The sequence below is a fragment of the Hibiscus syriacus genome, unplaced genomic scaffold (genome assembly GCF_006381635.1).
Source record: "Hibiscus syriacus cultivar Baekdansim isolate YM2019G1 unplaced genomic scaffold, ASM638163v2 tig00000916_pilon, whole genome shotgun sequence".
Classification (NCBI taxonomy): Eukaryota; Viridiplantae; Streptophyta; class Magnoliopsida; order Malvales; family Malvaceae; genus Hibiscus; species Hibiscus syriacus.
Genome location: NW_024061833.1, coordinates 93,654 through 109,615, shown reverse-complemented (window position 1 = coordinate 109,615; position 15,962 = coordinate 93,654). Strand labels below are relative to the sequence as shown.

General features: G+C 34.3%; 2 long non-coding RNA genes across 2 annotated transcripts in view; one reads left to right on the top strand and one right to left on the bottom strand.

Annotated features, from left to right (window-relative positions):
* The window catches only part of LOC120117282, a 24,927-nt gene extending 12,480 nt beyond the window's left edge, over positions 1-12,447 (top strand). Inside the window, exon 3 of the long non-coding RNA XR_005515610.1 lies at positions 12,435-12,447. This is a non-coding gene — a long non-coding RNA (uncharacterized LOC120117282). The remainder of the gene's footprint in view (positions 1-12,434) is intronic.
* The window catches only part of LOC120117275, a 24,773-nt gene continuing 18,403 nt past the window's right edge, over positions 9,593-15,962 (bottom strand). The window contains exon 3 of the long non-coding RNA XR_005515609.1: positions 9,593-9,604. This is a non-coding gene — a long non-coding RNA (uncharacterized LOC120117275). The remainder of the gene's footprint in view (positions 9,605-15,962) is intronic.

The following is a 15,962-nucleotide window of genomic DNA, read 5'->3' as shown; positions in this document are numbered from 1 at the left end:
TGAACTGAAAATGTTGTTGGATCACTTGAATTACACTTTCCTTGGGGAAAATAACATTTTTCCAGTGATCATATCGAAATGATTATCCAAAGAAGAAGAAAAAGATTTAATAATGGTTTTGCGCACACACAAGGAGGCTATAGGATGGACCATCGCCGACATAAAATGATTAAGTCCATCTATATGTATGCACAAAATTAAAACTGAAGAAGATGTAAAACTAACTCATGAAGGTCAACGCCAGCTAAATCCACCAATGATGAAAGTGGTAAAAAAATGAGATACAAAAACTCCTTGATGCAAATATTATATATCCAATTTCATATAGTAAATGGGTAAGTTCGATAAATGTAGTTCCTAAAAAATAGGAGTTATTGTGATAAAAAATTCTGAAGGAGAATTCGTACCAACACAAGTTCAGAATGGATAGAGGGTCTACATCGATTACAGGAAGTTGAATTCATTAACCCAAAATGACCATTTTCCTCTTCCATTCATAGATCAAATGATAAAAAGACTAGCCGGTAAGACTCACTATTGTTGTCTTGATGGATTTTTAGGTTTTGTCCAAATTCTAGTAGCACCTGAAGATCAAGAAAAGACGACATACATATGCCCCTTCGACACATTTGCTTATCGACGAATACCTTTCAGACTTTGCAATGCACCTGTTATATTCCAACGGTGTATGATTAGTATTTTTTTTATTATATTGAGAAATGTATTGAAGTTTTCATGGATGACTTCACTGTTTATGGTAATTCATTTAATGAGTGTCTATTAAACTTAGCAAATGTTTTGAATTATGAAAAATGTAATTTTATGGTTGACAAGGGTTTAATTCTAGGCCATATAGTTTCTTCAAAAGGAATTGTAGTAGACAAGGAGAAAACCAATATAATACGTTCACTTCCATACCTCACTACTGTGAGGGAAATCCATCTTTTCTTGGTCATGCAGGATTTTACCGCAGGTTCATTAAGAATTTTTCCAAGGTGGCGCAACCATTATGTGAATTGTTACAGAAAGATAAAACCTTCAATTTCGATCAAGAATGCAGAGAATCATTTGACGTTTTAAAAGAAAAGTTGGTTTCGGCACCCATAGTCCAACCGCCAAATTGGGACTTCCCCATTCGAAGTAATGTGTGATGCTTCGGATGAAAGTGTTAGAGCTGTACTCGGACAAAGAGTCAGAAAAGAACCTCACATTATCGCCTATGCGTCACGCACCTTAGATTTCGCATAACAGAATTATTCAACAACAACAAAAATATTATTCGCTATCATTTTTGTATTAGATAAATTTAGATCGTATCTTCTTGGCACTAAAGTTGTTGTTTTCTCTGATCATGCAGCCTTGAAGTATTTGCTTAGCAAAAAATAGGCGAAACCACAACTAATTCGTTGGATCTTACTCCTCTAGGAATTTAATTTGGAAATCAAGGATAAGAAAGAATATGAGAATTTGTTTGCCGATCACTTAAGCCAGCTTTCAATCACTACAGTTGATCCTCCCATTCGTGAGGAATTCCTGGAGGAAAGCTTGATGATGGCGCAGAAGTCAATGCATTGGTTCGCAGATATAATTAATTACTTATTTACAGGTAAATTACCATCTGATTTAACGAGAGTCGAAGTAAACCACATTAAAAGAGAATATTGATTTTTCATTTGGGATAATCCGTATCTTTGGAAGAATTATTCAGACCAGGTAATTCGACAATGTATTGCTGAAAGTGAGGTAAACTCAATTTTAAAATTTTGCCAATCTTATTCGTGTGGTGGATATTTCGGACCAAAGCAGACTTCTCATAAAATTTAGAATGCAATTTCTTTTGGCCTCATATTTTTCGTGATACTTACTTGTTTTGCAAATCCTGTGATAATTACCAACGTGCAGGTAATTTGACTCGAATAAACAAAATGCCCTTTAATCCTATTCATATATGTGAAATTTTTGATGTTTGGGGACTTGATTATAAGGGTCATTTTGTTTCTTCATTTGGCAATTATTATACAATTCTTGTTGTTGACTATGTTTCGAAGTGGGTAGAAGTTATAGCCGCTCAAAACAATGATGCCAAAACTACTGTTCAGATTCTAAAAAATTGTATTTTTTCTAGATTTGGCACACCGAGAGCGATAATAAGCGACCGAGATATACACTTCATCAACCGGGTAATTGATGCTCTTATGAAAAAGTATGAAGTAAATCACATAATTGCCACAAACAAGCAGAAATATCAAACCGTGAAGTGAAGACAATTCTTTAAAAGATAGTCAAGCAGAAATTAATTGATGGCTTATGGGATTATCGAACTTTATATAAAAGACCTATCGGCATGTCGCCATATCGCCTTCTATTTGATAAGCCATGTCATTTTCCAATCGAGCTGGAATAGAAGGCATATTGGGTTGTAAAGCAATGCAATATGGAATTGGAAGCGGTTGACGAAGCACGGAAGTTACATATACAGGAACTTGAGGAAATCCGGAGAGATGCTTACGATAATGTCGGGATATATAAAGACAAAACAAAAGAATTTCATGATCGAAAAATTGCTTTTAAATCTTTTTCTGTCAGACAAAAATTTCTACTTTTTAATTCATAGTTAAAACTTTTTGCAGATAAACTTCAATCAAAGTAGAGTGGACCTTATATGGTAATTGAAATTTTTTCTCATGGCGCAGTCGAACTTGAAGATGATTCAGGCACTCGATTTAAAATTAATGGACACATAATAAAACCATATTATGTGAATAGTCAGGCTTACTTAATTGAAGATCTAGACTTAGAAGAACCTATAGTCTGAATCAGGTCGTCGAGCTATCGATGTTAAATAAAAACACTTTATTGGATGCAACCCATTTTTTAATTTTGTTGCATTTATATTATTTTATTTTGATTGAGCAAGTTTCATTTAATTTTTATTTTTATTTTTCAGGAAATAAATGTTCTTAATCAAGCTTAGACGATGAAGGTTCGCACAAATTACATTCGAACAGTGCAAAAATTAGACCTCAGGAGTAGTAAAAATCGCGCAAAGCATTGGAAAAATTCGTCTCAGTGTTGTGCGCACCGTTTCACTAAAAACGTCACACGTTAGCATTCCTCTCTTCACCTTGGATCGAGCACTGTTCGTCGTCCATCCCCGTCGTGCTTACCTTCTCCATCATTCCAGTCCATGCCAACTATGGCCACTTAATCATCTCGTCCACAACAACCGATTTTCCTGACGTGTTCCATGACTTCGGCGGTATCGAACAATACTCTGGAGGTAAATTCTAATCATATTTCCATTCAAATATTGTCGAGATTACACATGAACTTGATGTTTAAAAATGATTTGGGCACTTTAGGATTAACCACTCCATTTTACCCACTAAATTGCCTACCCATGCATTTCCCCCTAGTTAACCACTCTTTAGCCTATTCTCACTTCTTTGTTTTTCACCACATTTATAAACTCGAGCCTTTTTATTTTATCTCTATTTTCTATCCTTTTCAGTACAAGTGAACAATTTATCCGGTGTATGCTCCATGGATAGAAGATTTTTATTTTTTGTATGGTGTGATGTGAAAAAGAAAAAAAAAGGTTCTTCTTTCATTTTTGAAAAAAAGAAAAAAAAACACAGTTCGAAAAAAAAATACATGAGAAAAAAGTGAGAAAAAAAAAACAAAACAACAACAAAAGTGTGAAACATTCAAATTCAATTCGAAAGGAAAATGTGTTGTTTGATGGGTATTGTCTTCTTATATTGTTGTACTTAGTTGATTGATGGAGTTGTACTTATTATTTCTAGTTCATTGTCTTGAATTTTAGCCATATTATTGTTGGGACCGTCGGCGCACCCTATGGCGCAGCGGAAACAAAACTTGACGGTCTCACCAGCGATCCAAGTACGAAAAACTGAAATCGGGAGGAAGAGATGCGAATACTTACAGTGGGTTCCTTGAAAAACAACAAGGAAAACAGTGAATATTGGTTGTGTAGATCGGTTCGAATCTTAAGCATCCACAAAATCACGTCTCAGCCTCTACTCAGTTCACCCGATTGAGAGCTATCTTTGTTTTCCCTAAAACTTTTTTGAGAGAAAACAGCAGAATGTTTTGAGTGTGTGTTGTACAATGGCTGCTAGACCTAACACACCCTTTTATAGCCAAGTTACCCTAATCATATTAGGGTTTTATTATTTCAAATTAATTAAATCTATATTTAATTAATTGGAATTTAATAATCCTCTTATATCCAAGTTACCCTAATCATAGTAGGGATTTTATTATTTCAAATTAATTAAATCTGTATTTAATTAATTGAAATTAAATATTCAGGATTATTAAAACATATATTTAATTAACTCTAGATATATATTTTAGTAACATACAACAATTGTACATCTTTGCTCGTTTCAATCCTAGGGTGTGACCTTTTAGGTTCTTGTAACGTTAGCAATAATTATTAGAACAATTCTAATATTACATACAATGAGTGACATCTAGCAATATATCATTGTCACCTAAGTTACAAGAAAATATGATTCGACATATCATCTTGGTGATTACTCTTTTATGTATTACATCCTTATGTCCTTTATATCTAGAATAGGCACAAATCTTGGAATAGTCACACTTGTGTAGCCCATCTATTGTTTCTTGATATCTAGAGTAGACTTTAATTAACGAATAGTTTATGATATCTCATATCAACTTATTCGAGCATGGCCATGCATTTCTAGTCTTACTCAATCAAGTGGCCTGTGATATATTTCCTATTATGTAGGAAGGACAAATCCTATCTTAATCATACACACCTACTGCATATATTGAAATATATTCAATAGCAGTCTTTATAGAGCAACCAGTTACGGAGCTTGTTTAGCTGCATCAAAACATACAACAAGATATGTTGGGATAGTATTGATCTCAAGTCTGAGGTTCATACATATAGTCATCACCATGAGCAATGTAATGACTGTCACATAATAATCCAAGACATATGCTCATGGTCGGTCAATCCAAATCTAATACATTGTTCTCTAACAATATAATCATGTATCAATTCTGACATATCTATGTCAATAACAACTCATTGTCATCAATCAATAACATGTTAGTCTAAAGCCTATTATTATTGTTCGTGCCCATAATAATACTTGACTAGGGATCTTTTAATAATAACAATTATGTCTTTATATGGACTTTATTATCTTTTAGTTTATGTTAAACACATATATATAAATGAAAATAATAGTGGCAATGCCTTTATTCAATAAAATCGGTAAATAAAAGTATTATTACAATTATAATATGATTGGTGTTTGGGCATACTCTAACAATCTCCCACTAGCACTAAGTCCAATCACTCACATATCTAATACCGAGTGACTCAGTGTGACGATCATGCCTCTGCTGTGTAAGGGGCTTCATCAAGGGATCAGCAATGTTGTCATCCGTGTGTACTCTACATATTTCCACATATCCTTGATCAATGATCACTCGAATGAGATGAAAGCGCCTAAGAATATGTTTGGATCATTGATGAGATCTTGGTTCCTTTGCTTGTGCAATGACACCATTATTGTCACAACGGAGTTCTACAGCATCTGATATGCTGGGAACAACCCCTAATTCCGATATGAACTTCTTGATCCAAACAACCTCTTTTGCTGCTTCACTGGCTGTAATGTATTCAGCCTCTATTGTAGAATAAGCTACTGTGTCTTGCTTCAAACTTTTCAATCTCAGAGTACCTCCATTAAGACAAAACACAACCCGATTGCGATCGTGAGTTATCCTTGTCAGTTTGGAAGCTGGCATCAGTATAACCTTTTATACTAAGCTCTTCCTCTCCTCCATAGACAAGAAATTTATCCTTAGTTCTTCTTAAGTACTTAAGGATATTTTTAACCGCAACCCAGTGATTTTCACCAGGGTTTGCTTGATACCGACTTGTCATGCTTAGAGCATACGATACATCTGGTCGAGTACATATCATGACATACATTATAGAACTAATAGCCGAAGCATATGAAATCTTATTCATCTGTTCTATTTCTAGTGGAGTTGAAGGACACATTTCCTTAGAAAGAGAAATGCCATATCTAATAGGCAAAAATCCTTTCTTGTATTCTTCCATACTGAACCTTTTCAGCACTTTGTCTATATATGTACTTTGACTCAGACCTATAAGTCGTCTTGGTCTATCTCTATAGATCTTAACTCCTAAGATATACGCTGCCTCACCCAAATATTTCATTGAAAAACAGCTACTTAACCAAGTCTTAACAGACTGTAAAGTATATATATCATTTTCTATGATGAGTATGTCGTCTACATACAAGATTAGAAAAGAAACAATGCTCCCACTAGCCTTCTTATAAACACAAGGCTCATCTTCATTTCTGATAAAACCAAACTCTTTGATTGCATCATTGAAACGAAGATTCCAGCTTCAAGAAGCTTGCTTTAGTCCATAAATAGACCTCTGTAGCTTACAAACTTTTCCAGTATTTCTTGGAAAGACAAAACCTTCTAGTTGTGTCATATACACATCCTCTTCAAGTTTTCCATTAAGGAATGCGGTTTTGACGTCCATTTGCCAGATTTCATAATCATGGAATGCATCTATTGCGAGCAGGATCCGGATGGACTTAAACATAGCTACAGGGGAGAATGTTTCGCCAAAGTCTACACCATGAATTTGTCGAAAACCTTTAGCGACTAATCTCCCCTTGTTTGTTTGTACATTACCATCTATGTCGGTTTTCTTCTTGAAAACCCATTTACACCCTATAGGTTTGACCCCTTCAGGTGGTTCAACCAAAGTCCATACTTGGTTTACTGACATGGAATCCATCTCAGATCTCATGGCTTCAAGCCATTTCTAAGAGTCTGGGCTAGAAACTGCCTCTTGATAAGTCATGGGCTCATCTTGATCTATAAGAAGAACATCTCCATGTGTCGTAACGAGAAATCCAAATCTCTCAGGTGCACGATGTTCTCTTGTGGATCTACGCAGTGATTGTGTTTCTAAATCTGTTGAATGCTCCTCAACAACTTGTGAAACATGCTCAATTTCAGGTTCATTTATTTGTTGTTCTTGAACTTGTCCAAGTTCAATATTTCTACCATTCCCTTTCTTTGAGAGGAATTCTCTTTCGAGAAAAACACATGTTCGAGCAACAAACACTTTGTTCTCGTTAGGGTTAAAGAAATAATATCCCTTAGTTTCTTTAGGATATCCAACAAATATATGCTTATGAGATTTAGGTTTGAGCTTTGTAGACATCTGATGTTTTACATAAGCTTCACAACCCTAAATCTTTATAAAAGACATACTGGGACGTTTCCCATTCCATATCTCGTATGGTGTCTTTTGAACCGATTTAGATGGAACACGATTTAGTGCGAAAGTGGTTGTTTCAAGTGCATGTCCCCAAAAAGAAGTTGGAAGATCATTATGACTCATCATCGATCGAACCATGTCTAACAGTGTTTGATTCATTCTTTTAGAAACTCCATTCCACTGTGGTGTACCAGGCGGTGTAAGCTGTGAGACAATCCTAGTTTATTTTGTACTTCATTTTTAAATTCCTTAAACTTTTCAAGGGCTTCAGAGTTATGGCGTATAAGATAAATATACCCATACCGAATGAAGTCATCGGTAAAAGTAATGAAGTAATAGAATCCACCTCTGGCTTGTGTATCATTGGTCCACATATATCACTATGTATTAACCCCAATAAATCACTTGCTCGCTCACCTGTACTATTAAAAGGAGCTTTAGTCATTTTTTCCAACAAGCAAGATTCATATACATCATATTGTTCGAAAACAAATGAATCTAAGAATCCATCTTTATGGAGTTTTGATATGCGTTTCTTACTTATATGGCCTAAACGACAATGCCAAAGATAAGTTTGATTCGAGTCATTTGTTTTTTATCTCTTAGTATTTATGTTATAAATGGTGTTATCTTGATCCAAAATATAGAGACCATTAACCAGTTATGCCGAACCATAAAAAACACTATCGAGATAAAAAGAAGAACAATTATTCTTAATAATAATCTCAAAGCCAATCTTGTCCAAACAAGAAATAGAAATAATGTTCTTAGTCAAACTAGGCACATAATAACAATCATCTAAATTTAAATCAAGTCCACTAGGCAAAGATAAAACATATGTCCCTATAGATAATGCAGCAACTCTTGCTCCATTTCCCACTTGTAGGTCCACGTCTCCTTTAGCCAGATTCCTTCTCTTTTGCAGTCCCTGTACAGAAGTACAAATATGAGAACCACAACCGGTATCTAATACCCAAGAAGTAGATGTTGAAAAATTAACATCAATAACATAAATACCTGAAACAAACGTTCCGTTTTCTTTTGCCTTATTAACCTCTTCAAGGTAAACATGGCAGTTTCTCTTCCAGTGTCCGGTCTTATCGCAATGGAAACATTTTCCTTCTTTGCTAACTCCCCCTTTGGGTTTCAATGCATTTTTCCCTTTTGGTTTGGTCCTACCATTTCCCTTAGACTTTGCCACTACTTTTTTCTTTCCCTTTCCTTTGTCCTTGTGGACCATCAGAATGGCTTAGGTCCAACCTTTTTCATGTTACTTTCAGTAGTTCGTAATATGCCAAGTAACTGTGGCAAAGTTTTGTTAATTTCATTCATGTTGAAATTAAGGACAAATTAGCTAAAGCTATCTGGCAACGATTGCAGGATAACATCGGTAGCCAATTCATCTTTGAGAGAAAATCCCAGCTTTTCCAACATTTGGAAGTAGCCCATCATCTTGATGACATGAGCTCCTACAGGAGTTCCCTCTTCCATTTTGCATTGAAATATAGCTTTAGAGGTCTCATATCTCTCTTGACGTGCTTGCCCTTCATATATTTCTTTGAGATTTTGAATCATCTCATATGCAACCATGGCCTCATGTTGCTTCTGAAGCTTAGGAGTCATGGTGGCAAGCATTAGACATCCAACATCTAACATATCATCCATATGTTTCTTGAATTTGTCTTTGTCAACTTTTGAATCATTAGCTCCCGGTTCATCAGGAACAAGTTCCTCAATCACATATTCCTTTCTTTCCTGTTTGAGAATAATTCTCAAATTACGAAACCAGTCAAGGAAGTTTATGCCATTAAGTTTATCCTTCTCAAGGAGTGATCGCAGTGATAAAGTGTTGTTTGTCATTAAATCTACAACAATGAAAATATTAAAGTAAGTAAATTTACCGAATTTAAAATTTATAAATAGGACTTTATTTACAAATTACTCCCACTATTTTATTCAAAATTAAAAACCCTCTTTGTTTTAATTTCGAAAAAATTCAACGAAATTTTTCTAGTGGGTGAGAATCCATAATACATCAATTTCCTAAATCAGCTTTGGCTTTTAGGATAATGATTATTTAGGTAAGTAACACTTGACTAGTTACATCTAATGTAACTCCTCATTTTTGGTGAACAACTTTTGTTCAAGTCATCTCATGACTTATCCAAATATTTAAACTCTAGGTTTCTAATCCTATTAGAATAACCTAGCTAAGTTATTACCAATATTTCAACCGATGAATATCACTTGTTTATTCTTCGCGTTTAACCAAGATAGATTTTTGTGCCAATGTTTTGGCAAAGCCCGCACAATATCGATCAAAGCCTTAACGAGGGTAAATATTGGACGGTTAAGTTAACTTAGATTATAAAGAGGGATTTGCGTAATTATCTCATCATTGTTCGTTTTAATATTAGGCTCTTATTGATCTTGATCTCATCAATATTTATTCTTATTATATCATTTGATGCATTGCATACATAACAAATATAGCAATAAATAAGATGCAATGGTTATAGCCCAAGCCAATGACTAAGGTGGCCTATCCCAAGCCAATGGGAGAACCAAGAAACCTAAAGCCTAAGAATGCTCTCTAGGCATGTTCTCGCCATTCTTCTGCTCCTTGTGAATCTTCATAGATTTACAATTTTAAAAGAAACTCGTTTTACTTACAAGGGAGTAAGATGAGAAGAGAAATACAATAGAGATATAGAAAGGCAAAGCTCGCAGACCGTATTTCAAAATAAACCATTGTGAATTGAACAAGGGATATAACCATTCATATCAAACACCGTGCAAAACAAACATAACATATATATATATACACACACGTTGTTACGCCTTTGTTAATTTATTTTTTTGAAAAACAGTACTTCTGTTTCCATGGAAAAACTTCACGATTTGATAACAATTATCAACAGAATCGTTCTTTTGGGATTTTCAATCCCGAAGGTTTTCTGTATCAGAACAACCATTGTTCCACTGCTAAACGCGATCTGCTATCGCACTCCCATAGATCATCCAGCAACAAATCGATTGAAAAACATATTAACAAATTAACATATTAATCATTGTGGGTATCGATTCGAACAATGATATCATCATATTTATCGAAATCGATAAAACTAGAACATGCATCTCATATATATCGTATCAACCAAAAATTTAACCCAAAATCAGATCGTACAAGTGGCTCTGATACCACTGTTGGGACCGTCGGCGCACCCCATGGCACAGCGAAAACAAAACTCGACGGTCTCACCAGCGATCCAAGTACGAAAAACTGAAATCGGGAGGAATAAATGTGAATACTTACAGTGGGTTCCTTGAAAAACAACAAGGACAACAATGAATACTGGTTGTGTAGATCGGTTCGAATCTTAAGCCTCCACGAAATTACGTCTCGGCCTCTACTCAGTTCACCCGATTGAGAGCAATCTTTGTTTTCCCCAAAACTCTTTTGAGAGAAAACGGCTGAATGTTTTGAGTGTGTGTTGTACAATGGTTGCTAGACCTAACACATCCTTTTATAGCTAAGTTACCCTAATCATATTAGGGTTTTATTATTTCAAATTAATTAAATCTATATTTAATTAATTGGAATTTAATAATCCTCTTATATCCAAGTTACCCTAATCATATTAGGGATTTTATTATTTTAAATTAATTAAATCTATATTTAATTATTGAAATTAAATATTCAGGATTATTAAAACATATATTTAATTAACTCTAGATATATATTTTAGTAACGTACAACAATTGTACATCTTTGCTCGTTTCAATCATAGGGTGTGACCTTGTAGGTTCTTGTAACATTAGCAGTAATTATTAGAACAATTCTAATATTACATACAATGAGTGACATCTAGCAATATATCATTGTCACCTAAGTTACAAGAAAATATGATTCGACATATCATCTTGGTGATTACTCTTTTATGTATTACATCCTTATGTCCTTTATATCTAGAATAGGCACAAGTCTTGGAATATTCACACTTGTATAGCCCATCTATTGTTTCTTGATACCTAGAGTAGACTTTAATTAACGAATAATTTATGATATCTCATATCAAATTATTCGAGCATGGCCATGCGTTTCTAGTCTTACTCAATCAAGTGGCCTGTGATATATTTCCTATTATGTAGGAAGGACAAATCCTATCTTAATCATACACACCTACTGCATATATTGAAATATATTCAATAGCAGTCTTTATAGAGCAACCAGTTACGGAGCTTGTTTAGCTGCATCAAAACATACAACAAGATATGTTGGGATAGTATTGATCTCAAGTCTGAGGTTCATACATATAATCATCACCATGAGCAATGTTATGACTGTCACATAATAATCCAAGACATATGCTCATGGTCGGTCAATCCAATACATTGTTCTCGAACAATATAATCATATATCAATTCTGACATCTCTATGTCAATAACAACTCATTGTCATCAATCAATAACATGTTAGTCTCAAGCGTATTATTATTGTATATGCCCATAATAATACTTGACAAGGGATCTTTTAATAATAACAATTATGTCATTATATGGACTTTATTATCTTTCAGTTTATGTTAAACACATATATATAAATGAAAATAATAGTAGCAATGCCTTTATTCAATAAAATCGGTAAATAAAAGTATTATTACAATCATCATATGATTGGTCTTTGGGCATACTCTAACAATTATTAGCATTTTCCTCCACCTTTACCTAAGCTCCGTTACAACTAATAAAAGACCCTTTGATTTATGCATCTTGTTCTTATTAGTAGTGGAGATTTGATTTACTTGCATGTTTATGGTAATGTCGTGTCGGTTCTGATATTGAGTGTTTCTATACCCCCAAACACATTGAGTGAATCCCGGTAAGGTGTTGAGTTATGAGCATTGAGATTGATGAATGAATGGATATTACAATTGCATTTAACTTGTCCCAATTGGTGATGTTCAATTGATTGGTGTCTCGACTTGAATAATTATTGTGGTCTCTACCTTGCTTCCTTGAATGTGAGACTTGACAAAGAAAGGTAAATGTAAATTTTGGCTGATTTGATTATATCATACTTCAGGACAAGCATGAGATAAGTGAGGGGGAATTTGATGAGTTTTCTAAATCGATAATATTTGCTCGTTAATTCTTCAATCTTATGGATTTATTGTTGCTGATTTGGATGTGTTATGCTTATTTTCGTACATGGTCTTACTTTCCATAATTAGTAGTAAAACGGGCACATTTTGCATTTTTTATTATTTAGTCACGGTTGGAGACATGTGCACGAATCTGGGCATGACATGGTATGACATGGCAATTTCTAGAAGGTCCAGTCAGTAGTAGTTTTTTATAAGATCTAGTCAATGCCTTATGGAAGGTGGACAGACAAAATATTTAGGAGACTTATTTTTAAATTTTAAAGTTTGAATTTAGAAAACATTTGGAATTATCTTTAGGATTATTTTTACTTTAATTTCTATGTTTATCTCTAGGGTTTTAGAGGTTATAAATACCCTCTTGGGGTAAGCCTAAATTCACAACTCAAAATTTACTCTTCTTCTTCTTTATAGTTTTATAAAGTTATTTTTTCTTTTCTTTTCTTTTCAATTTTTCATTTTCTTTTTTATTTTAAGTTTTATTTTTAAACATGCTAAGTATGACGTTTGTCATGCTTAGCTAATTTTATCATAAGCCAAGAGCTGAAGCGATGAATCGATTCCAACGTGAGAATTGAAAACACTTGAATAACTTCGAAATATCTCTCTCAATCTCTGCGCTTATTTTCAAAATCAAAACAGTTTTCAAAATCAAAGATTGACTTTGGTCAAGATGTTGTTGCGATTAAATGTGTGGGAGGAATGATCGACTTATTGAAAGAACATTCGACTTCCAGGGAACACACTTGGCGAGATTGCCTTGCCAAGAGGAAATTGAGATCAGAATTAGTAGTTATTGAAACAACAATCCGAGTCGGTCTTCACGAACTTAAACGTTTATTGATCTACGACAATTGATGTTGATCAGATCAATTTCTGAAGCCAGAATCAAAGATTGTTTTTTGTATTCGATATACAAAATAGAGTCACAAGGATTGTCCTTGTAGACAAAGTAACCGACATGAATCCCGATCGATGATCCGAAGGAAATTGAGTCAAAGCGAGGTTTGAGGTTGTTTTTACCATATTCATTTTCAAACTTCAATTTTTATTTTCTTTATTTTTCTTTAAATCACTTTTTATTATTTAATCTTTTTTACCAAAACCCTTTTTACTACTTATTGCCTAGTTTAAGCAATTCAAACAAAAATTTGAAATTTTCTAAATCCATGAGGATCAACCCTTGCTTCTCTTTACTACGTATTTTCTTTATTTATTAATTGAGAAGAAATAATTTATTTTGACATCAAAACGAAAGTTGTCAATATGGAGAAAAAGAATATAGGAAGGAAATGAAATTCGTTAAACCAAGAGAAATTCTCAATTCGTAAGAATACACCTAATTCTAACCTGAAAAAATTCAAGATTTTATAAACTTAAACCAATGAACAAACAAACCTACCTAAATTTTATACAGAAAATAATAATTCTACCCATGAGATATATATTGGGAAGTCCCAATATTAAATGACGCCTCCATCATATTCATCCTTCCCTGCATTGCTCAGCCCAAATTATACTTATAAAATACGAATGCAATCATTATAGCAAAACAAGTAATACCTTAAAATCTGAATCGGGCACTGTCTCAAAAAAAACCTTTAGGCTTCTATAATGATGACGGAGAAACTTCAATGGCTTCGGAACAGAAGTCATGGAGCTTGCTGAGGGGATGATTGCTTGCCTAAAAATGATATCAAGTCGAACTGTAAACAAATGATGCTGTATTTTGGCATTGCAACTGCTCCCACTAACAGTAAAATTCACACACACTCCACAGTTTGATACATTGACAACTGCAATTTCACTTATGACATGACACATCAACTTGATATAATATTAATGAAACTCACAAACATAAAATAAAAACTGATCAACTGTAGAATAAACTCCAATTTTCCTCTACATTTAACTCTGAAATTCGCAAATAATTGATTACCTCATGCTCTGAAGAGTTGCTTTATGGAGTTTAGGATCAGGGTTCTGAATTCCTTCTACATATAACTCTAGCCGTTGTTTCAAATTTCAGGGTTTCAAAAAACGATCCGCGACCGCGATTTCGTCCACGATATAGCGATTTCGCCGCCGTCCGAGTTACCCGCGACGGCCGCAATAGCATCTGCGACGACCGTAATAGCACCCGTGATGGCCGCAATCACGATAAATCTGAAATAACCGAAAACATGACCGCGACCGCGATTTGAAACCCTGGCTTCAATGCCAAATCCTCTTCCGACTGTGCATGCAAGAAAACGCAAGAATCCGCATAATTTATTAAAAAAATGCGGATACAAATAACTAAACCTTAATCTCCGAATGGCGACTCACCAGATGCTCATCCTTATTCCTGTAGAAAAGTCAAAAAACCGAAAGGTGCAAGTTGAAATTTGAAAGAAAAAATAAATAAACAAATACACCGAATGATGCAAAGTCAAAAAGGTGTAGCAATTTGTTGAAAAAAATGAAAGGGGAAATTACAAACTTTAGTCACTAAACTTTAGGGTATTTACAAATTAGTCCTTAAAGCTTCAACTATAAATACCCTAGCTCATTTAGCTTCAAAATCATTCCAAAGCATTCTAGCTTTCTTCCAATACTAGAGAGAATTTAGAGAGTTTCTTGAGAGTTGTTTTCTCCTTTTTATCAAGAGAGAATTATCATTGTTTTCTCCTTGGTAGATCGAGAGAGGTTGTAATTCCTATTTTTCTCATAGTGAAATTCTTCTACCGTTGCCTGTGGTTTTTACCCTATATTATTTAGGGGTTTTCCACGTAAATTTTGTGTCTCTTTTTATCTTCATTTTTATTTTCTCAAATTATCAGTTGCGATTTTGCTCTATCCGATAGCCGTCTTCCGCAATAATTGGTATCAGAGCCAGATTTGAGTGTGTAATATCTGCTTATTGTCTTTGTGGTTGCCACCAAAAGGTGGATCCTCCAACATAAGAAAATAAGAAGGTATTACCCATTCTTTGAGGTTCTAGAGAACTATTCACGATAGTGAAATAGTGGGAGCTATCAATAATAGAAGTTATGGCAACAAAATTTGATATTGAAAAATTCAATGGGAGAAATTTCTCACTGTAGAAATTGAAGATGAATGCCATCCTGAGGAAAGACGGGTGTCTAGCGGCTATCAATGAAAGGCCGGTGGATTTCGCAGATGACAACAAATGGAACGAGATGGACGGAAATGCTATGGCAAACTTTCATCTAGCATTAGCAGATGAAGTATTGTCAAGCATAGAGGAGAAGAAGACATCTAAGGAGATATGAGATCATCTCACTAAATTGTATGAGGCCACATCGTTGCACAATAAAATTTTCCTTAAGAGGAAATTGTACACTCTTCGGATGCCAGAATCTACTTCAGTGAAGGAGCACTTAAACACGCTGAACACTTTATTTTCTCAACTTACATCCTTAAGCTATAAAATAGGAGAACAAGAA